Here is a 27,692-nt window from a genome sequence, read left to right on the forward strand (position 1 = left end):
TCCCGATATGAGTTCTATCGCCCTATCATGGTCAAGGTCAACATGCCTCTTGGATATCTAAAATACATAGAATAATCAATCTCCAGAATGTCGCATTGATGTCAGAGTTAAAACTTCTCCTGTGTACCAAGGGGTGAACGGTTAATATCGAAATAATGCATTAGTTCTAGGTTCAACGATATATGAATGTATGAGTGAATGAGCATTGTTCTGTCAAGTCCTACATAACCTTGAGAAAGGTGTCATGATCGATACACTACTAGACCGATAGGGCAAAAACCTGTGTTGTATCTGCATGACTAAGCTAAGCTCAAGGCGCTCGTGCTTGGATCAGTGGGATACGAATGTTCAAAGTCTTGGAGACTTGAACTCGATGTTGCAATTGAGACCCGAAAGAGTTCAATTGAGACCCTGAAGAAGCTCACGCCAAGTCATGGAGACTTGAGCGAAATGTTCAACTCGTAGCCCTGAGGAGGCTCTCGCGATATACGCTAAGTCGTGGAGACTTGAGCATTGTTGTTGCGAATTGTGACCCTGAGTGTTCTGTGCATTTCCATTCCATGAGTTGATTGAATGCATGTTAAATGCTTTCTTACCAGACCAACAATGGTTCTGACCCCATTTAATGAGGATTACAGGTGTTGAACCTACGATGCGATATGCGGAGTAAGGTGACATCGAGTTTCAAGGTTTCTCCAGACAATTTTGTACTGCTTCCTTTATAAAACTAAATATTACTTTTCCAAGCAGTGATGTTTGTAATAAATACGTTATTTTGATAAATGAAATACCTTGGTAGTCAATGAGTGCTTGGCCACATACTTATGACTTGCCCAGAGTTTTTTAAAACCGACGACTCATTATCGTTCATTTTTTTTCTAAGTTCCGCTGCAAAGAAAAAAAAAAGAAATTCATAAAATTTTCAACTTAGTATTATTTTGGAAATCTGGGGCGTTAGAAAGGTGGTGTACTCTGCCACCTTCTTCCTACTCTATTGGAGATCTAGGAATTCATGCATCTTACGATCTCTCGCATATTATAAAAAGTAGGTGTCTAGGAACACCTTTGAGAATTATGCCCAGGTAAGCGCTTGTTGCTGGGCGGGTGTATACCGTACCTCTCGCACGGTCTCCCACCAACTCTTGGCATCTCCCTACAGATGGTAAGTGCCAAAAGTAACCCATCTATTTTCGAAAACCTCCAGGATCTCAAAGATTTCACCAACAACTTAAATCCATTTATTTGTTGTGTCAGGGTCCTCCTTCCCTAAGAAAGATGGGGGATTCAACTCCATGAAGCATTTATAGCTAAATCCATGGTTTCTTGTGTTATTCCCTACATTGTTGTCGTTATCGATACCATTGCCATTACCATTACCATCATTATTTACGAGGTTTTGGCATATGACAGTCAACATGGTGAGAGCTTCTAGAAGGAAGTCTCTCTGAGCTGCCCAACCTTGAAGCTGATGTCCGACCATCTACAATAAAACCCAAAGGTCTATAAAAATTCTACGTTTACTTGACAAACACTATGGATGATATACCTATTTGACATCTAAGTTATGATTTTTACATAAGTCACAAGAACTAAATTTTAATAAACTATTTCCAGACAATGACGTTAAACATAAAAAGAACACATTCACCAAGTGATGTTGGTCGATTAGACGATTTTTGAGCCAAAATTTTCCTCTTGCTTTAATACCAAAGCTGACTTTACCCAAAGACAATTTGGTTTCTTCAGAGAATCTTATCCCTGCTCAAATACCAAAGTTGTAATGCCCCAAAATTTTATCTTGAAAATCATGAGATTTTTTTTTAATTAGTTTAGAAATCACAATAGAAATTGGATAAAGAGATTGGGCAGGTTACAAATCTATCAAACCATCAACTGTATCAAATTGAATTTAACGATCACATAATTAATTTAATTTAGTTTCATAGTTTTGAAAATAATATCAGAGTCATAAATGTCCAAGTGACACATGAATGTCCAAAAATCCAAAACTCTGTAGGAAAATGAAAGGCTTGGCTTTTGTCCCACCGTAACACCCCACCATTGCAATGGCCCTCCTCTCAATACCTGTAATATATATTAGGGTCGAACTCATCAAGTCCCCAATAAGAGATATTATTCAATACAAGTAAATCAAAACCGGTATACATGAACATATTTTGATAATTTCATTTATTAGCACTGGTCATGAATAACTATATGCATCCATACATAATCACATAAACATCATAATACACAATATATGAAATTTGATAGCAGTGTGCATTCAATCATAAGCATGCAATAATAAACTTTTTTTTGGTGTCATGCTCATTAGGCACATAGGACTTGCATATACACATCATATATTACATATAAATACTTATTTAATATTTTAAAACATAGGTCATATCAAACATTCATGTTATGCACCGGTAACTGGTCCATAACCGATTCAGGACCCATTTAGGCTCATATCTGCTATGATGTTTTGATAGTGTAAAGTTTCATCAGCTTTCTAACGAGGTAAACGGGTTATCAAAACTCCTCCAGGCATAGGAGATACGATCGATTTACCGGTCATAGGTCTGATTTTACATACATAGCCAGAAATAACATACTCGTGGGAGACTACTAACACATATAAATTATTTTCCTTTTTTGCAAACATCAGAACCATTTGAGGGTAGATCCAAGGCTTTGGTAAGTTGGGTGGTTATCTCAAAGCCTTTGGAGTTGGGTGGTTTGGGCATCCAGAACATTCATAGATTTAATCTAGCCCTGTTAGCGAAATGGTTATGGGTCATTTGCAAGAAAGAAGGTAAGATTGCTATCGTTTTTGCAGAAAAATGTGGCCTATCATAATGGCCTTGGAATTGGTCGGTTAACTATATGTGGCATGGTGGTTCGGGAATTTGGAAAAGGTGGATGGCGGTGATTGATAGTTTTTGCCAATTCATTAGGGTTGAGGTGGGAAACGGTGCCAATACTCTCTTTTGGCAAGATTTGTGGTGGGGAGATTTTAAGCTCAGGGACGAGTTTTCCGATTTATACCTTGCTGCCCGTTCAAAATTCTGCAAGGTTAGGGATGTTGGAACACCGGGTTCTAATGAGTGGAACATTGTTCTTCGAAGGGACCCTTCGGAGGTGGTATTTACGCAATGGAATGTCCTCATGTCGACTTTGGTTTCGATCAATTTGTCGCAGCAGCCCGATGGTATCGTTTGGACTCTCACACTTAACGGTTTGTTCTCTTGTGGCCTCTTTCTATTCGGCATTGGGCAGCCCTTCGTTGGTTTGGATGGCGAAAGGGTTCTCTTTGGGGGGGAGGAGGTTTGCCTCTTAGTGCATCTTTGACATGATGGTTGATCATTCATGATAAACTACAAACTGAAATCAGGTTGAAGCGGAGGGGTTTTCAGCTAGCTAGTCGATGCTCTCTATGTCTTTGCCACGAGGATACTATTCAGCATCTCTTCTGGGATTGTTCCTTCATGATCAGGCTGCAACATCTGGCGTGGGAGGACCAGACTATTGACTGGGACAACCTGCTATTTCCTAAACAGGTTTTGATTGCAGATCATTTTAAACTTTGTGGCAAGCAGTGGCTGTTCGTTTGGAGGGCCTGGTGGTTAACGGCATGGCGACTGATTTGGCTTGAGAGTAACAACCGCATTTTCAGGAGTTCGAAGCAAAGTCCGGACCAGTTGCTCATTCAGCTGAAACGTGAGATTAGCAGCAGGGTTCGCAGGAAGTGACCGGGCAAGGATATTCGCTGGATGGGTGCAAACACAGCAGTGCTTTGATTTCTGGGTCCTTTAGATATCTTCACAGCAGTTGGCGAGCTTCTCAGGCCGCTGTTGATCTCTGGTTCAGGCGTGAAAGCTGGGTTGTACGTACCATGCTGTGTTCTGCTACTTTTCCTCTTTGTTTCTCTGGTCTTCTTGCAGTATCATCGATCCCTGTGTTTCGGTTGGGGGTTCACGTAAGACTGGTTCCTGCTGGGAGTTAATTCTTATTGAGCGTGTTTACAGATGGGTTTTATCTTTAATTTTTATGTGTTTTTTCTTCTGGTCTTTTTCTTCTTCCCTGGTTCCTGCAGAATTATTCTTATGCAGCAGCTACTCTCTCTTGTTCTGTTATCGTCTTTTGTTTTGGCATGATACCTCATCATTTGGTTCTGCCTTTTGCTGATTTGCTTCTTAATGGATTAGTTTTCTTTCAAATAAAAAAAAAATCTATTTAAAGTTGCGACAAGGATGCCACGATACGGATGAGACAAGGCATAGGCCTGAAAGAACTCACTGAGAGCCTTGCGAACGAAACATTAACACATCAAAGCATAGAGAAAACAACTTAGGAACACAAGAATCAAGATGGTCTTTTAAGATTTCACAGCGTGGATAACGCGCAGACAACAAAAGGCTTTGAATTTCGAATAGCCTTAGATCAAGCCTCCTGCGTCAGCACATAATCCCAGCAATACGATAAGATTGGTAAGCAAATGCAAAGAAAAAATCATCTTATGAGAGCCACAAACTATCAAAAGGTGCAATCTTTTTGTGCTGATCATGATCCATTTCTTCACACAAACGAGCACAAAATCATGATCAAGTTTCCACTCCCAAAGAATATGAAAGGAACAAAACTTCATGATTGGCCACAAATTCAATCGCGACCAAACGCAAACAAAATTCACTATGAGAAGCACACAAGCTCATCAAAGGCAGAGCAAAAATCCGTACTACTACTAACAAACTCAAAGCAAAACTCTTAAGTTTATTCCCATCAAAAAACCAGATAAAGCAAGGGATTGACCGAAGCGGAAAGATGAACGAAAACCGCTTCTGCATAATCGGCCGAAGACTTCACATAAATCAGACAGACTTACCATCTTTTTACCGCAGAAAAGAAGAGACAAAGAACAAAACTCACCGGTGACCTATTCGGTACCCCGCCGGAAGCTTGACGAATCCGTCACCGGGATTTAACAGCCCGAAGAGAGAGAGAGAACAAATGAAGAGTTATTTAATGGCAAAATTGAAAAGGAAAGAAGCCGTTCCCCACTAGATCTTCTCTTTAATAAATTATCAAAAACGAAAAATGAGACTACATTCGACACAAATATGGGGCGATATTTTATCGCGATATGTTCAAAAGGCGATATAAACTCAAAAAGGCCGATTTTTTCATATTACCTTATCTTTTTTTAGTGTTGTTTATATTTTATATTCTTCCTTGTAGCTTTATACATGCTTCTTACTTCTTTTAGTTCTTTTAATTATAAACCAACTTTTTCCTCAGATTTTTTTACTAAAAAAATCAAAAGTTTTTAACAGTTAGTAGCTATCTCACACCATCCTGTGCCTAGTGTGACATGATCATTACAAGTGCAAATACAATTTTAATATTTTTAACAAATTTTAACGGTTTTTAACAATAGATATGTTGCTTTTTTATATATTATCAATATAAAAAATTTATACCAATTAAACAATTAGAAAAATCCATGTCCATTTGAAAAAACTTGTGAGCTTTTATCTCAAACTTGCATTGTGTTATTATAGTACATTTCCGTATCTTTGTGGCATAGGTTGGAAAGGGTGGACAAGATGCAACAACAAATGCTGCTGTAGCCAAACTGATTGCAAAAGAAAGTAAATGATAAATCATCCTGGACCAGGGTTAAGCATCGGGTTAGATATCTTCGGCGCCCCATTGGACCTGTTCAAGTCCGGCCTAAGCTCGATAGCTACTAACTCAGCTGGTCGGGCTAAGCTTTGTTCCAATCTACAACTAGTTCTACACAAATCAATTGTTCATTGTGTAGACTCTATCATTTGACAATTAAGATGTGCATGGGAAAATAATCAAATAATTTTTTATATTTAATAAACATTTCGCAAAGTTTAGGTTACAAAATCTACCAAAATAAGGCCAATGTTCAATAGGGATTGTGTTGCTTTGTTAAACAACAAAGTCCACCTTGATGAAAAGCTTTGCTAATTTATTCAGCAAAAGTCTTAAATAATTAAAAATAATTGTTAATTCCCATATAGAGCCGCATCTTTTGCTTGGGTTTTCAAAGGCAATCCAATCCATCTCTTTCAGAGATATTTTATAAGATCTAAAAACAGCTATAAAATTGTGAAACAAGCGTTCTTGCCCCACGCTCGCTCCTTCCAGCTCCAGCTCCTTATTGTTTAGCGAGATTTTCAAACGTACCAAAACATTCCCTCTAATTAATATAACACCAAAACTTTTATTATTTCCAGTTTCCCAACCAAACCTTCAGCTGGACGTGAAAAGATCAGGTGCAATATGATTGCACAAATATTTGTGCATTAAGCACCTGATCACCCTCCATCTTGTGGACAGGCCTGTCAGTTGTGGGGCCCAAGGCCTGATGGAGGGCAATCAGTGCCATGTGATTGCACCCGATCCGGACTCCAGCTGGGCCGGTCAGATACCTCCTAAGGGATGTTTGCCATCAAACTTGCCCTTAATTATTGGTTGAAAAGAAGACAAATATGTCCTTGAAAATAACTAACAAACTTAAAATAATTGTTAACCCCCAACTCCGCTGTTACCAAATGCAACTTAGCCCCCCCCTCTCTCTCTCTCTCTTGCATTGGGTGGCTTTAGCTATGTGATGTAGCAACTGGACTGGGTCCGAACCCCAACTTGACTCACCCTCTGGGCCCAATGGCACGGATTTGCATCTTCGGTCAAAGTCAAACCCTTTGTATCTTAATCAGATCTGGATCAAACTCGGGCTGCTTATAAACTTTTCAAACCAGAATCACTGCACTAAATACCAATCTACTTCAAGTGCTAAACACCCTTCTTTCCAAAAACTACAAGTGCTAAATACCAATCTACTTCGTACAGGAATCACTGAGACCCAATAGTTTGTATAAAACCCGGTAATCCATATAGGTCCGAAAATAAATGTCATGCCAATTGGGCACGATAACAGGTCAAATAAAGGTTAGGTCAAGCTTGATCCCCCAAAACCTCATACATTTCTCGCTCCTAATTAAAATATCTTCATAAATTTCTCAATTTTCAAATTCTCCCAAAACATTAAAACTGGGTTAACAAATAACCCCATGAGACAACTCCCATTAAACTTATGTACTGATAAATCTACACTTGCAAAAAACAACCAACTCCCATTTGGTTTATAGCCTTACTCATCTTTGTCCTAACTTTATCCCAAGCAGGGATTACTTCGTGGGAGGGTCAGGCTCATTAAGTGACCTGTGTTACTATGAAGGTTCCAAAATCATAAACAAAAGATAGAATAAAAACTTTGAATAGCTATAGTATCAAATAATGAATGATGTTTTAAAGGTTAAAAAAAATTACAATAAGCATGTGGAAAATTTTGAAGACGTATTTGTATAGAAGCAACTTGGCACTATTTTTTTGAATAGGCAAGATTAGGTTAGGCAGAGCGCCCACCAGTTATAAAACCGTACCATTGGGTTTTGAAGTTGCAACGTCGCAACACAAGGTGACGTGCACTAAACGCTCCTATCAAACAAGCAGAGCCCCAGTCGGTAGCACTTTTAACTACATAATCAATATGAATCCAAAGTTTAAACTAAGGGTGGCAGAGGAAAGGGGCCATTTGGTTAAAGGTGGAAAAGACGGAGGGACATTTGAAAAACACAATAGTATGGGCATATAATTAAGACAACAATGCCTTGTGACTTTGGGAATTTCTCAAGATCCCATGATTGCAAATCACAAGCACACCACCTTTTCAAGTTTAGTGAAACATGAGAGGGCGCTAGTGGTGATTGTGATTCTCACTCAAGAATGTTCATCTCTTGAATGCTGTGATTCTTGGCCACAAGATCGACCTTGTGCTCAACAATTGTACTTTCTCAGTTGGGATTGCTCATCCCACCTCTGTCCAAAAAGTTTTGTAAGCATTTAAAATTTACCCAAATAATTAAACATAGTTAATTAATTGCTTCCCAAACTTGGGACGCCCGACCATGGTGGTCGTTTTGCATAGTGCTTTGTTTTCTTGCTTGCAGGTCTCGTTCAGGGGACAACGACCACTTCACAGGACATACCACTCTTACCTTTCCAAAAGACTTTCATGCAGGCAGGCATGCCTGCACACACAAAAGCACACAAGCGCAAACACACACACACACACACACACACACACACACATGGTGTAGATAAACCATCAAGCAAAAGCAGACATGTTGCGCATAAAAGGAATAACCAGTGAAAGAGCTGATTTCGCAGGAAATACAGCTTAGTAGTTTTTTCATGTGTGTGTCACACTTGGTCGTGAGATCTCAACGAGTGCTTGTGCTTGATTCTTAAACACAAAGATATTTAACTACTTCACAAATCTACAGTGGATACAAGTAACAAGTAACAAGGATGCAGCAAAGTCTGGTAATTCAAGAGTATCACACATCATCATCATTCATACAGCATATTCTCCCAAACTCGCATGAAGTATCATAATCGAGCTGGAATAATACTAAGTAGACTAGACTACGATATATGATGCAACAGAAACACCGAATGATAGCCGTTTATACCAGATAAAACTTCCCCCAATGTCAAACCAGTAAACTCCACGCCTTCAGTGTGCAAACTAAATATAATTTATACAGGCCGTCTCACAACAGTGAAATATAAAGTGAAAAACATCTCACAGGACATCATAGGTGATTCTGGATATAAGTATAATCATAATGATCAAATATGTACTCTAACTCGACAAATATGTCTGGATTTGACTGAGCCTGTCATTCATTCCCTTGCATTTGGACCATGTGCTGCTGCCCCTGTGTCTGAACACAGTCAAGGTGAATAGTTTTCAGTATTGGCACATGGATGTAAATCCTTGAGCTCAATGAAATAATCACAGTGAAACCCGTCAGTAATATGCATATTTAAGAGTTAAATAATTTAAACATCAAAAAATTGTAGTTAACAAGTAACTGGTTTTAGGCATTTTGAACAGTATCATGATAATTTCAATGAGTTCAATTTGTGAAATGATCGTGCAAATCAGAAATGTTTGTCCCAGGAGCTTGAAAGAGAGAAAAAACCATCAGTAATTATCATCCAATTTTATAACCATCAATTTGGTACAATAAGGCCCTTATTGAGGGACACAAATATCAGGCATTTCATCAGAGAGATTTCCCTACAATATGTTCTAAGAGAAGTTTCAACTTCCCAACCATCAAACCAGCTTCATTGTCAATTTGGCAGCATACAACAACAACAACAACTACGCCTTCATCCCAAAACAATTGGGGTCAGCGATATGAACCAAAAAAGAAATTCATTTTGGGTCTTCCACATGAATCCTTTTCCTCCAATCATTTCTATCCAACGCCATGTCCTCGGTGAGGTTCAAAGCATTCATATCCTTTCCTATCATCTCCATCCAAGTCTTCCTAGGCCTACCCCGACCTCTTTTAACTAATATATTTTCCCATTTCTCCAACCTTCAGGGTGTTACAACCTTCTGTCAACCATGGGTCTTCATTGAGTTCCTTCAAAGGAATGAAACAGAAACATGCATACAAAATACTGACGCAAAGATGCAGAAACTGGACGGCATCAGTCTGTTCCATCGTGCCTCTTACTGATGCACAACTGGAAGCCTTTGCTAACAATGACATAATTGTTAATATATATATATATATATATATATAAAATAAGTGACTCATTAGGAGTATTTTGGTCATTACACATTATGTAATTTGTGGTGCTCATAGAGGGTACTTTAGAGTTTTTTTTAAATGTATTTTATTCTTTTCCTCAAAGGCATTATAGTCCTTATAATGCTCTTGGAATAGAGCCGTTGGGCAGTTATATTTCTAGCTATTGGGAGCACTTCTCAATGACTCTTCTTTGCTTCTTTTTTTGTATAAATAGGGGGTGTAACCCCTCTTGTATGTTAAGCTTGTTCCCAAGCATTCTCTTAAATATTCATATATTTTACTTGTGTTTTAGCCCCTAAGTGGCTTGTGTGGTTGTGCTCTAGTATTGACCTATAAGTGGTCTTCATTGTGTATGCTTTTGTGTTCTTGTATGACCATAAGAGGCACCCACTCGTACTCTTTTTGCATTTTCATTACATGGTATCAAAGTATTGGTGTTCTTAGGTTGTATCTCATACGTGAAGATCAAGAGGAAGATCTTGAAGAGCAACAAAGCTTTGGTTCATTGGTTTGTTGCCTCGGCAAGTGTGCCATCAAACTTCATCAACACATTTTTTGCCTTCTTCTCTTCTCTCTCTCTCTTTATCTTCCTCTATTCTTTTTTTTCTTGATACAATGGCCAAAAAAGTAGTTACGGTTCCCATCAAATTTGATAAAAAAAACTATAATATATGGGTTACCGCCATGAAAAGAATCTTCGTTGGCAAAACTTGTGGGACTATGTTGATGGCGCCATATCAGAACCTCAACCTATTCTCACAAAATCTATTTGTGGGAAGATAGTGAAATCAAAGAGGAAACCCTTAAAGACAAAGAGAGAAAAAGCTCTCTTAGACTACAAAAAGCTATTTAAGCATGCGATGTTGGTCATGCCAAGGTTCTATCCCTATTTATAGGAAATATGTGGTGCCTATAAATGGGATTTGCAAGATAAGATTCTCAATTGCAAGCAAGGTGAAAAAAGTGTTAGAGAGTACTTTGGAAATCTTAAAAGACTTTGGGACCAAATGACCAAAATGGAACCAATTTGAGATACTATTGATGATGCTCGCAATAGAAAAAATCAAATCCTTGGTGAGCATTTTTTTCAATTTATAAAAGGGCTTAGGCCTTTGAACATGTTCGAGTATCTATCATCCACCACAACAAAAATCAAGAGGAGCTTCCACCTTTACATGAGATTTTAGCTCAAGATTGCATGGAAGAAACAAGGCTAAAATCCATGATCGAATCTAGGGAGTTCAATGATTGAATCTAGGAAGTTCAAGGACAATGTATTGGTGGTTTCTAGACCCGGTGCCAATACTCAATTTTATAGGCCTCATTTCAACAAAAATAATTGGAAGCCAAGGAACAATGATGGGAGATATGATTGAAAAAATGAAAATATAAAAAAAAAATCTTTTGTCATAACTGTGAAGGGCACATTAAACCTTTTTGCCCAGAATTTAAAAAGGATGAGAAAAGAGTAGCTACCTTAGAAGCTCCTCAAGAAGGGTTACAAAAACATGTCTTTGTCGCAACTCACAGAAGCTCTACAACCGCTCCTCAAAGGCTCATCCTCCTTAACCGGTGTCGCAGTCTCCTCTTCCTCACCTCCCGGCAAGATCTCTTGGCTCCTAGATTCCGGTGCTTTATTTCATATGACCCCTAATGAAACTATACTCTCCGACTATATTATTAATTCAAGTATATCTAATGTTTTTATTGTGGATGAATCCTCTCTTGAAATTAAAAGAATTTAAAATTTTATAAATTCTTCAAAATTTTCTATTCCAAAAGTCAGAATTGTGTCAAAACTTAATTTAAATCTTCTTTTAGTTTTTCAAATTAGAGCATGGTTATAGTATCTCCTTCACTTCTAACCGATGTTTTACACAGGATATCCACTACGACAAGCAGATTGGAGAAGGTTATAGAGAAAGAATCCTATAATACATGAACCAGTTGATTATTCCTAAAAATAATTTGTTTAAATATACAAAAATTGGACTTGTTTTTGTGGCATTAGAGACGAGGTCATCCTAGCATCTCTGAATTATCCAATATATCTCATTTGAGAAAATTTTGTAACAAAAAAATCTAACGTATGAATTGTATTTTTGAAAAAATGAAAACAATCCTTATAAAGAGAGAACTTTTTTTTTCGCTTTCAAACCACTTGAATTAATGTATTCAGATGTTTGGGGTCCTGCTCCAATTGTCTTTAAAAGATGATTTACTTATTATGTAATTTTTGTAGATGATTATTCTTGATTCACGTGAATTTACTTTTTTAGGCACGAATATGAAGTTTTTGAAACTTTCAACACTTTTCATAGTCGTGTTAGAAATTTGCTTAAAACCAATATTTTTATATTTTGTTCTGATTCGAGTGGAAAATACATGTCAAATCACTTTAAAGATTGTTTGAAAAATCATAGCATCTTTCATTAACGATCTTGTGCAAATACGCCCAACAAAATGGTTTGGCCGAAAGGAAACATAGACATAATAGAAACCACTAGATCATTTCTTATTTTCAAACATGTTCCAAAACATTTTTGGGCTGAAGTTGCGTTTACTTTGGTATACCTTATAAATAGACTTTCTTCATCCAAACTTTGAAATATTTCTCCTTATAAGAAACTTTATAAAACCATCCTGGCTACTTCAGACTAAGAACTTTTGAATGTAAATGTTTTATTCTTACCAATAAAAATGACACTTTCTCCAAGAGTCATTCCTTGTGTCTTTCTTGGTAATGAGGAAAGTCAAAAATGATTTAGATGTTATGATTTTAAGCATGATAAACTTTATACATCAAAGAATGTTACCTTTATAGAAAAAGAAAGTTTATTTGATTTAAATGTGCCTATTAAAGAAAAAAACAATTACTCCTTTTTTGAATTATCTCCTAAATGTAATGATGAGCGTTAAACAACAATGATGTTGTTAATGATGAACCTCAATATTATATCTAGTGTGGTGAGTCCCATGATATTAATGATGGACCTTTGGTTATCCAATACAAAAGAACTGATGATAGACAACCCACTGCCTTAGAACAATATTCTAGCATAGAAAATCCTGAACAAAACACTCTTAGGAAATCATAAATAATACATAGGCCTCCAGATAGGTTTGTATCCTACGAAAGCTTTACTCCTCAATATAGAGTTTGTCTAGCCAAAATTTTCTCTGAGTTTGAACCCTCCTCATGCAAACAGGCCAAGAATTATCATAAATAGATGAATGCTATGAATGATGAAATATTAGTCTTAGAGAAGTCCAAAACCTGGGATATAAAAGATTTTCATCATGGAAAGAAGATGATAGGTTGTAGATGGGTGTTTAAAATTAAAACCAAAATTGATGGAACTTTAGAGAGGCATAAGGCTAGATTAGTAGCGAAGGGTTACTCTCAGGAGTATAGCATAGATTACGATGAAACTTTTACCCCAGTAGCTAGAATGACTTACGTTAGAACCTTTATAGTTGTAGCTGCCATTAGATATTGGCCTATTTATCAAATGGATGCCAAGAATACCCTCCTATATGAGGTTTTTGTTGGAAAGGTGTTTCATTTAAGGAAAGCCTTGTATGGTTTGATACAGGTGCCGGTATAATCATTTTAGTTTTGTTATGGTTAAACTTAGCTTTACTTCCTGCTATACTGACACTTCTATGTTTATTAAGAGATCTAATGCAGCTAATGCTATTCTCCCCCTCTATGTTGATGACATGATCATCACTGGTGGAGACAAAGAGAGAGCTAGTTTTATTAAAAATGTTTTGAAACAAAGCTTTGAAATGACTTATTTAGGCTTTTTTAGGTATTTTTTAGGGATTGAGGTTTCATAATTCGCTCGTAGTTATTTTTTAACTCTATTCAAGTTTGTTTCTGACATCATAGATAGGTCTAGCATTGCATATAAAAAAAGGTGGACACTCTTGAAGTAATAAATGCAAAAATAAAGATAGATGATGTCACACTATTGGATGATCCTACTCCTTACTACCAAATGATTGGGGCCCTCACATACTTGACCATTACTAGACCTGATATCTCATGTGCAGCCCATAATGCCAGTCAATTCCAGCATTTCCTATCACTGTGCACATGAATGGCATTATGTGTATCATTAGATATTTACAAAATTCTATTTCTAAGGGGATTGTTTTGGTTTCCTCCTCTCCACTCGAATTAATTGCTTATACTGACTTTGATTGGGGAGAAGATTCTAATAATAGACATTCAACTACAGGTTTCTGTGAGTTTGTAAGTGACTCATTGGTGTCTTCGAAATGTAAGCAGCAGCAGAAGGTGTCGTTGTCGTCCACTAAAGCTGAGTATTGTGTCATGGCCACCACAACATTTGAAATCGTTTGGTTGAGAAGATTATTAGAAGACATGGGGGTGCATATGCTTTCACCCTCAAGGTCATGTTGTGACAATAAAAACACTATCTATATAGCCGGCAAGCACATGTTTCATGAGCGCACCAAACATATTGAAATAGACTGTCACTATGTTCGTGAATAGTATATGAAGCATCATCCCGCCTTATATAGCATTGGAATTTCAGTTGGCCAACTTTTTTTACAAAAGCTCATCCTTCTTCGTAGTTTCATTTTTATCTTGACAAACTTTCGGTGATTACATTGTAAGTTTGAGGAGTGTTAAAGTATATACAACAACAACAACAACAACAACGCCTTCATCCCAAAACAATTGGGGTCAGCGATATGAACCAAAAAAGAAAATCATTCTGGGTCTTCCACATGAATCCTTCTCCAATCATTTCTATCCAATGCCATGTCCTCGGTGAGGTTCAAAGCATTCATATCCTTTCCTATCATCTCCATCCAAGTCTTCCTAGGCTTACCCCGACCTCTTTTAACTAATATATTTTTCCATTTCTCCATCCTTCTAACTGGAGCATCATTAGGCCTTCGCCGAATATGTCCAAACCACCGTAAACGATTCTCTCTCATCTTATTTTCAATAGGTGCAACGCCTACCTTCTTATGTATCTCATCGTTCTAAATCTTATCTTTTATTGTATTTCCACACATCCATCTAAGCATACGCATCTCAGCTACACTCATTTTTTGAATATGATGCCTCTTGACAGCCCAACATTCCATACCATATAGTAAAGCGGGCCTAATAGTCGTCCTATAAAACTTTCCCTTCAACCGCAATGGCATTCTACGATCGCACAACACTCCAGTTGCACTCTTCCATTTCATCCACCCAATCTTTATCCTATGATTTACATCTCCATCAATTTCTCCATACTTTTGAATGATAGATCCCAAATATTTGAAACAATCATCCACCGGTATTTCTTGCTCACCAAGCTTCACTACACTCCCATCACTACTTCGTTGCTTACTAAACCGACATTCCATATATTCTGTCTTACTCTTACTCAACTTAAAATCGCTTGCTTCCAATGTTTGTCTCCATAATTCTAACTTAGCATTAACCCTAGCTCTAGACTCATCAATTAAAACAATATCATCAGCAAACAACATAAACCACGACACATTTTCTTGAATTAATCTCGTAAGCTCATCCATCACTATAGCAAATAGGAAAGGGCTTAAAGCAGATCCTTGATGTAACCCAACCGTTATAGGAAAATTGGTTGTCACCCCTCCACAAGTGCGGACATTGGTTACTACTCCTTCATACATATCTTTAATTATACTAATGTACTTGAGAGAAACACCTTTCTTCATAATTATCCACCAGAGAACGTCCCTAGGTACTCTATCGTATGCCTTCTCCAAATCAATAAAAACCATATGCAAATCTTTGTTTCTCTCTCTATATCTCTCAATAAGTTGTCTAAGAAGATGTATAGCTTCCATAGTTGATCTTCCAAGTATAAAACCAAATTGATTTTCCGATATCATGACAATCTTCCTCAACCTAGACTCAATCACCCTCTCCCAAAGTTTCATAGTATGACTCGTGAGTTTTATACCACGATAGTTTGTACAATCTTGTATATCACCCTTATTCTTATATAGAGGCACCAAAGTACTCTTTCTCCACTCATTAGGAGTTTTATTTGTCCGCCAAATCTTGTTAAAAAGATTTGTCAACCATTCTAAACCTTTCTCTTCCAAGCATTTCCAAGCTTCGATAGGTATACCATCTGGGCTAACTGTCTTTCTTGATTTCATTTTCTTCAAAGCCTCTGCAATTTCTTTCTTTTGAATCTTCCGCAGGAAGTCACGATTCATCTCATGAAAAGGAATGGAGAAGTCTCCAAGATCCTGAGCATGACTTCCATTAAATAGCTTATCAAAATAATTTTTTCATCTCTCCTTAATCTCCTCATCTTTGCCTAAAACCCTTTGTGTTTCATCTTTGATACATCTAACCATACCCAGATTCCTCGATTTCCTATCTCTCATCTTTGCAAGCCTATAAATATCCTTCTCGTCCTCCTTGGTATCCAACTTGTCATAAACCTATATACTTTATCCCTCTCATTTCAAACTACTTTTTTAGCTTTCTTCTTTGTTATCATATACTTCTCCAAATTCTCATTATCACGACTCTTACTTAGATTTATATAACACTCTCTTTTAACCTTACTAGCTAATTTGACATCCTTGTTCCACCATGATGTATCCTTACCTAGCGGTGCACCGCCTTTAGACTCACCCAATACCTCCTTAGCCACCTTTCTCATGCCACCCGCTATCTTATTCCACATTGATTCTGAATAATTCTCGAGACACCAATCAGCTGAAATGAAGTATGCGGAAGAATTCAAGAATGCCAAAGCATTCACAATGTCCAACACGGACAAATGAAACAAGCAAAAGAGAGAAAATCCACCAAACGAAGGGCCTTATAATAAGGCTACACACATAAAAGAATATTTCTTTTATTGAAGAGGAGCTCTCTAAGAGCCATGCAAAATACAAGGGGGGTTCCCTCTATTTATAAGAGAAGGGAGACCAAAGGGGGCTCCCAATAGAGTCGTAGGGAGCCCCCAACGATCACAATTGTGACCGTTGGGGGCCCCAACGACTCCATTGTGGGGCCCCTTTTCGGTATCCCGAAATACATTTAAAAAACAAAAAAACAAAAATAAAAAACAACAAAATAAAAGAAATAAAACAAGTACCCCTATTGGGTACTTGTGAAAAGACCATAATACCCCTATCGGGTATTATGGTAAATACATCTATATTTATATATATATATATATATAGATGTATTAATACATATTATTACATATGTCTTAATACCCCCCCTCAAACTTTACGGAGAAATGACCAAAAGTTTGCCAAGAAGGAACAAGAAGCAAGGAGCAGGCAGGGCTTTGGTAAAGAAATCTGCAAGTTGATATTCTGAATGTGACATATGGCAGTGTAACGGTCCCACGAAGATATTCATCACGTACATAGTGACAGTCCATTTCAATATGCTTAGTCCTCTCATGAAAGGTGTGGTTGCTGGCAATGTAGATGACACTTTTGTTGTCGCAACAAAGCTTCGAAGCACCGGTAATTTCGACTCCCATATCTTGAAGAAAATTTCGAAGCCACACAAGCTCCATTGTAGTAGTTGTCATAGCCCTGTATTCTGCTTCAGTAGAAGACAATGAGACTTTCTGTTGTTTCTTGCACCTCCAAGCAATTAGCGAATCTCCTAGGAAAACACAAAAGCCAGTAGTTGAGATTCGATCATTTGGGTTTCCTCCCCAGTCAGCATCAGTATAAGCCAGTAAGTCTAAGGAAGAGAGTGAGGATAGGAATAGCCCTTTAGTCAAAGTATTTTTGATGTATCGAATGATCCGAAGCACAGCACTCATATGCACAGATGTAGGAGCATGCTGAAATTGGCTTGCAGAGTGCATAACATGAGCAATATCCGGCCTGGTGATAGTCAGATAGGTGAGGGAGCCAATGAGTTGTCTGTAGGGCGTAGGATCATCCAGCAGAACTTCATCCTCCAGTCGAAGTTTAACATTGATAACCTCGGGAGTCTCCACCTTTTTGTCAGCTGAAATCCCAGATTTGGAACATATGTCTGCAGCAAGCTTCATCTGTGACAATATATACCCTCGAGGAGAGTATGCTACTTTTATACCAAGAAAGTACCTGAGAAAACCCAGATCAGACATATCAAAATTATGTTTTAACATATTTTTAACATTAAGAATACCACTTTCATCATTGTCAGTGATGATCATATCATCAACATAAAGCAAAATGATGATGATACTATTACCTGCACGTTTAACAAAAAGAGCAGTGTCAGTATAACATGAACAAAATCCCAATTTTAACATGATAGCACTAAATCTATCATACCAAGCCTTAGGGGCTTGTTTAAGACCATATAAAGCTTTTAATAACCGAAGAGTTTGACCTTGGTTAACATTAATTCCCGGCGGAGGGTCCATATATACTTCATTCAACTGACCATTAAGAAAGACATTTTTAACATCTAATTGAAATATAGGCCATTTCTTAGATGATGCTACCGCTATTAGAGTTCTAACGCTTGTCATGCGAGCCACGGGGGCAAAAGTCTCCTCATAATCGATGTCATATTCTTGTGAATATCCCTTAGCAATTAATCTAGCTTTATAACGTTCTAGGGAACCATCACCTTTTGTTTTGACTTTGTAGACCCATCGACATCCTATAGCTTTTTTATTTGGAGGAAGGTGAACTATTTCCCAAGTTTTAGCCTTATTTAAAGCATCTAGTTCAACTTTCATTGCTTCAACCCAATGAGGAATATTTTTTGCTTGATTATAATGGGAAGGTTCATAGTAAGAATGCAAGGCAATTAGACAAGCTCTATATTTAGGTGAGAGAGTTTCATATGAGACAAACCTATTAGGTGGAATTGATTCTCTAGAAGAACGCCTAAGGGAGGTTTCTTCTAGGGGTTCATTAAGCCGCAAGAATTTTTCTAAAGCACTAATAGGTTGTGCTTCCTCACGCCGAGTGTATACTTGGAGATTGTCACCATTAGTTGGTGATACACCATTATCATGAGTATTTTCTAAAAATTCCGGATGACTCAAAAGGTCATCATTTGAGTCTTCTAAAAGATCATTGATAAACATATAATCAATTTCATTTGGTTTTTCCAAAATTTCAAATCCATTTTCATCTTCTAAAAAGGTCACATCTTTGGAGACAAATAATTTATTGTTCTTATAGTCAAAGCATCTATAGCCCTTTTGATTTTCACCATATCCTAGAAATACACATTCTATTGCTTTAGGTGACAATTTATCTCTTTTATGTAAAAGAACAAAGCATTTACACCAAAAAATACGAAGACGATTGTAGTCGGGTGTCATATTGAAAAGTTTTTCATAAGGAAAGATATTGTTCAATTTTGAAGATGGCATCCTATTGATTAAATAGGTGGAGGTTAACACGGCTTCGGCCCAAAAACTTTTAGGAATATTTTTAGAAATGAGTAAGGATCTAGTGGTTTCTAAAATATGTCTATGTTTTCTTTCCGCTAGACCGTTTTGTTGAGGAGTTCTTGGGCAAGATTTTTGATGACAAATGCCATGTTGTTTTAGATATGATTGAAAATCATTTGATAAGTACTCTCCACCCGAATCGGATCTAAGAATGGATATTTGACTTTGAAATTGATTTTGAACTTTTGCATGAAATTCTTTGAAGAAGTTAAAAACTTTCGATTTAAAGTTAAGAAAATAAATCCATACATATCTAGTATAATCATCAATAAAAGTAACATAATACGAATAACCACCTTTGGATAGAACCGAAGATGGTCCCCATACATCGGAATGCACCAATTCAAAAGGTCTTGTTGTCACAAAGGTTCTAATAGGAAAAGGAGTAGACTTCATTTTTCCAAAAATGCAATCTTTGCAATTGATATCTTTTTCTTTACAAAACTTGTTTCCAAAAGGAAAAAGATACATTTTAGAGTAACTTGGATGTCCAAGCCTTTTATGCCAAGTTTCAATATTTTTGTCTTGGACATAAGTACAAAATGAGGTATTTGGAAGTATTAAGTTATCCATAAAATAAAGGTCTCCTTCCTATGGCCTTGCCCAATCCGCTTCCCGGACCGGAGATCCTGCACAAAGCACCCTTGGGATGAGAAAGATATTTCACATCCATGGTCGGCTATTTGAGAAACGAAAAAGAGGTTAAGATTTAATTTAGGAACTATTCTAACTTTTGGAACAAGAAAATTTTGAACATTTTTAGAATCAAGAGTTTCAATACCATTTATTTTGAGAAAAGTTCCATCGGCCGTAGAGACACAAGATATTTTTGAATTGGTGTGCACATTGGTTAATGCATTTTCATGAGGAGTCATGTGAAAAGAGGCTCCGGAATCTAAAATCCAAGAGTACGTACTGGGAGGTGATGATGAAGCAATGGCGGCACCGAAGGTGGAAGAAGTAGCCTTTAGAATTTGTTGGAGAGCCAAGGAGATTTGTCCAAGAGTATCTTTGAGATCCCCGTTCTTGCCGTCATCTTCTTTGGTGGATGATTCTTCAACGGAAGCCACCTTTGGCTTGAATGCCCCATTCAGCTTTGGGCAAACGGGTTTAATATGTCCCGGCTCATAACAATGATGACATATAATCATTTTTCTTCCACCACTCCCTTGCTTACCAAAATGAGGTGGTTTGTATGTTTTAACATGATTGCCGGGTTTAGATACGGCAAGAACTTCTTCTATGCTTTTACCCATGCTATGCCTAGTCTCTTCTTGAGTAATCTCGGCAAAAGCCTCTTCTAAGGGAGGAAACGTAGATCTATGAAGAAGTGAGGATCTAACTTGTTCAAATTCGGGACGAAGCCCAAATAAAAATTGAAACAATCTATCTTGTTCCATTTGTTTTTGTCTTAGTACTACATCCTCCATAGCCACCCATTTAGGCTCTAAAAGAGCCAATTCATCCCACAAAGGATTTAGAGCACTATAATAATCTTGTATGCTCATATCACCTTGTTTTGTGGTTCTTACTTTTTCTTGCAAAAAATAAACTCTTGCAAGATCCTTTTGGGTAAACATACCCTTCATAAAAAACCAAGCTTCGTTTGCCCGGCGGAATTTTGCAATATTTGCACATACCTTGAGTTCGACATTATTCATAAACCATGCTAGGATTTTTGCATGGTTGCTCTCCCAATCTTCCATTTGGCGATTATAATCTTCAATGGCCTTGAGACGAGCATCGCCTTCAAGTGCTTTTTCTTGATCTCCTTCCATCTTTGTGAGCTTAAGTTGGGGTTCCGGAACGGTTCCCATTACATAACCCCAAAGCTTCTTGCCTTTGAAATTATTCTTTATTGCGGATGCCCACAACATGTAATTTTTCCCATTGAGTTTGAATGATAGATCGATCTTGACTTCCATTGCTACAAAATGAAGATGTGAGAAAGAAAGGAAGTAGAGAGAGACACGATTTTACCTTAGAAGATCGTATGGCTCTGATACCATGTAATGAAGTATGCGGAAGAATTCAAGAATGCCAAAGCATTCACAATGTCCAACACAGACAAATGAAACAAGCACAAGAGAGAAAATCCACCAAGGGATATAAGAAGGACCTTATAATAAGGCTACACATATAAAAGAATATTTCTTTTATTGAAGAGGAGCTCTCTAAGAGCCATGCAAAATACAAGGGGGGTTCCCCCTATTTATAAGAGAAGGGAGACCAAAGGGGGTTCCCAATAGAGTCGTTGGGAGCCCCCAACGGTCACAATTGTGACCGTTGGGGGCCCCTTTTCGGTATCCCGAAATACATTTAAAAAATAAAAAAACAAAAATAAAAAACAGCAAAATAAAAGAAATAAAACAAGTACCCCTATTGGGTACTTGTGAAAAGACCATAATACCCCTATCGGGTATTATGGTAAATACATCTATATTTATATATATATAGATGTATTAATACATATTATTACATATGTCTTAACATCAGCTTCCTTAACTACCTGCTCTACAAACATTCCTTGTTTAGCTGCTTTCAGTGCTCACCACTTAATTCTAGGATTTATCCTATGTCTATCCCTTTTGCGGCATTTTCTAATTCTAAGATCTAAAATTAATACTCTATGTTGTGTAGCTACATTTTCTCCCGGTATAACCTTACAATCGATGCAACAACCCCTGTCTCTCTTTCTAAGTAGGAAAAAATCTATCTGACTCGTATTAACCTCACTTTTAAATGTTACTAGGTGAGACTCTCTCTTCCTAAACCAAGTATTTGCTAAGATCATATTATAGGACAAACCAAAATCTAAAATCCTTTCTCCACTTTTGTTTCTTTCTCCTATACCATAGCCTCCATGGATACTCTCAAATCCATCCCTACTAATGCCTACATGTCCATTAAGGTCACCGCCGATGAAAAGCTTTTCTCCATAAGATATCCCTTGTACTACTCCATCTAAATCTTCTCAAAATTGACGCTTAATGGAATCATCTAAACCTACTTGAGGTGCATAAACACTAATAATATTAATAATATCCGTACCTAATACTAATTTAATAAGTAAAATCCTATCACCCTTCCTACGGACCTCAACTACATTATCTATATACTCACGACTCATAACAATCCCTACTCCATTCCTTTTCCTATTCTTATTTATTCTTGTATACCAAATCTTATATCCCCAAGGTTCTATCACTTTTGCTTTCTCACCTACCCATTTGGTCTCTTGTAGACATAAAATATTCATCTTTCTCCTACATATAACATCTACTAACTCTACCAACTTACCAGTTAAAGACCCTATGTTCCAAGTGGCTAACCTAATTTTATGGTCTTGAACTATCTTTTTTACCCCCACCCGTCCAACATAGTGAGGGAACCCTTGCCTATTTGACACCACACCCGGGCGCTGATGTGACGCGTCGCTTCTGGGCGACGACCTAGCAACCCTTGCCCATTTATCATTGCCTCAGGGCATATAGAGTACAACGCGTCGCTCAGTAGGAAATGCCCCAACGAAATTCAGGAGTGTTAATATATATATATATATATATATATATATATATATATATATATATATATATATATATATATATATATATATATATATATAAAAGTGAAACCCATTAGGGGTATTTTGGTCACATTATGTAATTAGTGGCATTCCTAGAGGGCACCTTAGGGTTTTCCTTTTTAATGTATTTTATTCTTTTCCTCAAGGACATTATAGAAATTATAATGCCCTTCGTATAGAGCTGTTGGGAGTGCTCCCAACCGCTATATTTCTAAGTGTTGGAAGTACTTCCCAATGGCTCTTCCTTTTGTGTATAAATAGGGGGTGTAACCCTTCTTGTATGTTAAGCTTGTTCATAAGCATTCTCTTAATAATATTCCTATATTTTACTTGTATTTTAGCCCCTAAGATCCAAACCCATATATATAAAATATAACACGAGTTGGATTACAATCCAATCTAAACCCAACCCATATTATTTATATAAAAGGAGGTGCCTCCCCTTAACGAAAGAGGGAAGGGGCAGGCATGAAACCCACCCACCACCCTCTCTCTCTCTCTCACAAAAGAGGAGGATGAGGTACGCAAACACACTCTCTCTCTCTCTCTCCTAGGGAAGGAGTCAAAGATGAGAGGAAGTGGGAACAGGACTGTCGGCCCCCCCTCCTTTTTTTTGTGATTTTGGTCAACAAGAGTGAAGACCAAAATGGCCAAGTTTCGTTGACCAAAGAAGAGTTGTCAGTCGCGGAAGCGCGAGCGGGAAGCAAAAGCGAGAAGCGAGGCACTTTCAAAATTTTAGGAAGCGGAAAGCATGGGACGACTTAGAAGCGAACCAAGAATCGTCCCGGAAGCGACCAAAGAAGCAATGGGGAAGCGAAAAAAGAGAAAAAAAATAAAAATTAAAAATAAAAAAAAGAGAGGGGAAAGCAAGCTTCCCAAAAAAATTTTGCGCTTCCCAGCGCATTTCAGAAGCGCACATTTCACGCTTTCCCACTCCATATGATGCTTCTGGTAACTCTGGACCAAAGTAATAGACAAAAAAGGTGTTTTCAGGTGGGCGGGGTTGGGTTTGAACCCAACTTAGTCCACACTACACCTAGTGCACCGGCAGTACCTCTGCCCACACCCATTGTATCCATATGACATAGAATACAAGATATGTACAATCAACATGCCACAAGTTTCAGTATTTAGGGTCTATATTACAACAAAATGGTGGATTTGAAGATATCTCTAATAGGATTAGTGTCAATTAGGTTAAGTGGAGACAGACTAGTGGCATGCTACGTGATAAAAGAGTTTCTTTACGATGGAAAGGATGTTTCTACAAAACTGCTATAAAACCAATATTATTATATGGAGCAGAATGTTGGGTGACTAAGAAGCAACAAGAAGACAAAGTGCATAGAAGACAAAGTGCATGTGACACCCACCCGGGTTGCCTGAGGGGCAGCAAACCTGGGAGTGTTGGCCTCTTCATCCTAGGTTCCACTCCCATTGGGTGTGCAGGTGCCTTTAACTGGTGGGCTCCGTAAGGGCTTGGGTGTCGGTGACCCCACCTAGGGTTTACCTAGCAACAGACAAACCCATTAAGTGACCCAATTCTCAGCAAGGTTCCTCATCATTAAAAAAAAATTGTGTTAATGTTGCAAATGTGGATGCTAACATGAATGTTTCGGTTTATAAGGATAGAATTAGAAATGAATATATTAGAACACACCTAGGAGTCAGACCTATGTCACATGGGTGCGGGTGCAACACGGGTGCGGATCAATTTTAAAAATTTTGGACACGGAGACTCTGCTATATATATATATATATATATATATATATATATATATATATATATATATATATATATAAATTTTGGACACGGGGACTCGGCTCGTGACTCTTCCGAGTTGTCTCAGATGCTGAACTAATCGAGTTAAAATAGTAGTATAACTGGGTTAGAACCAAACTTGACTTAGTTTATCATTGACTCGGCCGAGTCTTAGTTACCATGGGAATAAAACATCACCAAGGTATTAATTAAAAGCATTAACTAAAAGCATGTTTTGGTAAATGCATTAAACATATTTTGCAGTTTTGCTAAAATTCATAACATTAATTAAAAGCATTAAAAGCTTTTAATTTTTCAAAGCTAGATTTGAAAAAGAGAGAGAGAGAGAGAGATCTCGGTGGATGAGAAAGTGTTGCTATTCGTGGATGAGAATTTATTAGCTTTTATAAGAGAGAGAACTGGGTGGATGAAAAGTGTTGGTACTTATGGATGAGAATTTATTAGATTTTAAGATTGAGAGAGAATTAAATGATAATATTTAAGAATAAATTTTTTTTCTGGGGCTTATGATTGAGACTCATGCTATATATATATATATTTAAAAAAATATATAAAAAGATCATTTTTTATTTTTTTGTTTTTTGCCCTAAAATGGACATTTTTGGACTCAGTCAACGTTGACCGAGTCCAAAACAAGAACGGACTTGGCCTCGACTCGTTGACCGAGTCCAGGCCGTGTCTGAGGCCGCACCCGTCTCCGCACCCGTGTCGACTCGGGTGCGGCACCTCCCTAACCGAGTCTGTGTGACATAGAGTCGAACCAATAATAGACAAAATAAGTGAATGCCATTTAAGATAGTTTGCACATGTTGCAAGAAGACCTCTCACTGCCCCTGTGAGAAAGGTTGACATGGTACCGAGAATAAGTCTTCGAATTTGTGTAACCTACAATGAAAGATACAATAGGATGACAGCCAAGAATGAGAGGATGTCCCTCTTGGTTAGGGTTTTCCTCCTATATAAACATATTTTCAGATGTACAAAAATACCCATGAACATATACAAACACATCCTGATATAACTTGAATGACTAAAATACCCCTTTTTAGTACATGTTTATTCTTAACACTCCCCCTCAAACTGAGCATGGTTTTGAACCATGGACAATTTGACCTTCAAAAACCAAAGCCTATGAACTGAAAGAGGCTTGGTAAATAAATCTGCTATTTAAGTTTCATTGGTCACAAACATAAGGTGAATTTCTTTATCATCAACCTTCTCGCGAACAAAATATTGATCTAACTTCACATGCTTCATTTTCCCATGGTGTACAAGATTAGCGGAAATAGCGACTACACTCCGGTTGTCACAATATAGCATTGACTTCATTATCCCTTGATGCAACGCTGTTAGGAGATGTCTAATCGACAAGACTTTTGATATAACGGTTGTCATGGCTTTATATTCTGCCTTTGTACTAGATCTAGCCACACTCCTTTACCTTTTATTAGACCAAGATATAAGATGTCTCCCAAGGTATACCCCATAACCAGTTACCGACCTTCTAGTGGTCAGCATTTGAATATGCTATAATAGTGACCTGTGAATGGACAGTAGTTTCAATTCCTCTATTGCAAACCAGACCATCAGATAAAAGTGCCTTTAATATATCGCAAAATTCTCTTGACAGCTTCCATATGGCTTTGCCTAAGTGTATGCATGTATTGAGAAACTCGGTTAACAACATAAACAAGATCAGGTCGGGTGAAATTCATGTATTGTAGGGCTCCCACTATGCTTCTAAATTTTTCTGGCTGCTCAAGTAACAAATCACCATCTTGAGTGCCCTGCAATTTCACATTTTGAGCCATGGGAGTTTTGGCTGGTTTGCAATGCAACATCCCAGTTCGCTGAAAGATCATGAGCATATTTGCATTGAGTAAGAAGGATAGCATCATCTTGTTGGTCCACTTGAACTCCCAGAAAATATGTCAGCAACCCTAGATCTTTCATGTGAAATCGATCATGTAGCACTCTTTTCAACTCTTTAATTCTAGAAATGTCATTTCATGTTATGATTATATCATCCACATAAACTAGCAAAATAGTCATACCTTTGTTGTCATGATGAAATAAGGAATAATCACAGTGACTTCTTGTGAACCCAAGATGCTTGATCACATCATTGAAGATCTCAAACCCAAGATGCCTTATCACATCATTGAAGATCTCAAACCAAGCTCTAGATGTCTGCTTCAGCCCATAGATAGCCTTATTCAATATGAGAATCATGTCTTTGATATCACCTTCTGGGTACCAAGGAGGGTGCTCTATGTAAATTCCCATGAAGAAAGGTGTTCTTCTTGTCTAGCAAAAATAGAGGTCATTTGTAAGCAACTGCAATAGATAGGACCACCCTTATGGTACCCATTTGAATGACAGGGCTGAAAGTTTCATTGAAATCCAGTTAGTGTTCTTAGGTGTATCCTTTGGCAATAAGACGTGCTTTGAATCTTTATACGGTCCCATCATACTTAGATTTAACTTTGTATACCCATGCAGCCTAGAATGTTCTTTATTGGCAGTCAGTCAACTACCGTCCATGTATTGCATTCATATAATGCCTTGATTTCTTCATTCATGGCTTCTACGCATCAAGGATTTTGCCTAGCTGCTCCATATGAGGTAGGCTCCTTTTATTCTCAAGGGCTGCAGCAAATGCAGTGAAATCTAAAGAGAAAAATTCATATGTGACAAAACGATCTGAAGGATGCCTCACCCTCGAAGATCTTCTGAATTGAGTAGGAGAATCAGCATTAATGTTGATTTGATTTTCACTTGTACTAGGTTGTACAAGATTCAATTCTGGAGAGGATTCAGCATGTGTCACCTCCTTCAATTGCTGATTGACTGCGTCTGCTATATACCTGCTCGAACCGAGGAAATGAGTGATGTAGTGGCAAAGTGGAGGATGTATGTGATATGCTGATTGGACTATTAACAGCCACGAGTTTATGCTGAATCTGATCAGAATGATGTGCTGGAAGGCCAAAAGGTAAACAATAGATGTGAATGTGTTCCATTAGAGTTGTTGCTACAGTTTTTCATGTTCTCATAAAAAACATCTCATGATATGATAAGTTTACGAGAAGCATGATCAAAACATATATAACCTTTATACTCATCATAATAACCAACGAACT

General features: G+C 37.6%; 1 protein-coding gene across 2 annotated transcripts in view; it reads right to left on the bottom strand.

The window, feature by feature from the left end:
• Positions 1-8,406: 8,406 nt before the first annotated feature.
• The window catches only part of LOC149839577 (nuclear transcription factor Y subunit B-10-like), a 38,741-nt gene continuing 19,455 nt past the window's right edge, over positions 8,407-27,692 (bottom strand). For both annotated transcript variants that reach the window (XM_090002637.1, XM_090002638.1), the window contains one exon: positions 8,407-8,828. The gene's annotated coding sequence lies outside the window, so the exon portion shown is untranslated. The remainder of the gene's footprint in view (positions 8,829-27,692) is intronic.

This window comes from Nuphar pumila, chromosome 4, assembly GCF_984573655.1.
Source record: "Nuphar pumila chromosome 4, dmNupPumi1.hap1.1, whole genome shotgun sequence".
NCBI lineage: Eukaryota > Viridiplantae > Streptophyta > Magnoliopsida > Nymphaeales > Nymphaeaceae > Nuphar > Nuphar pumila.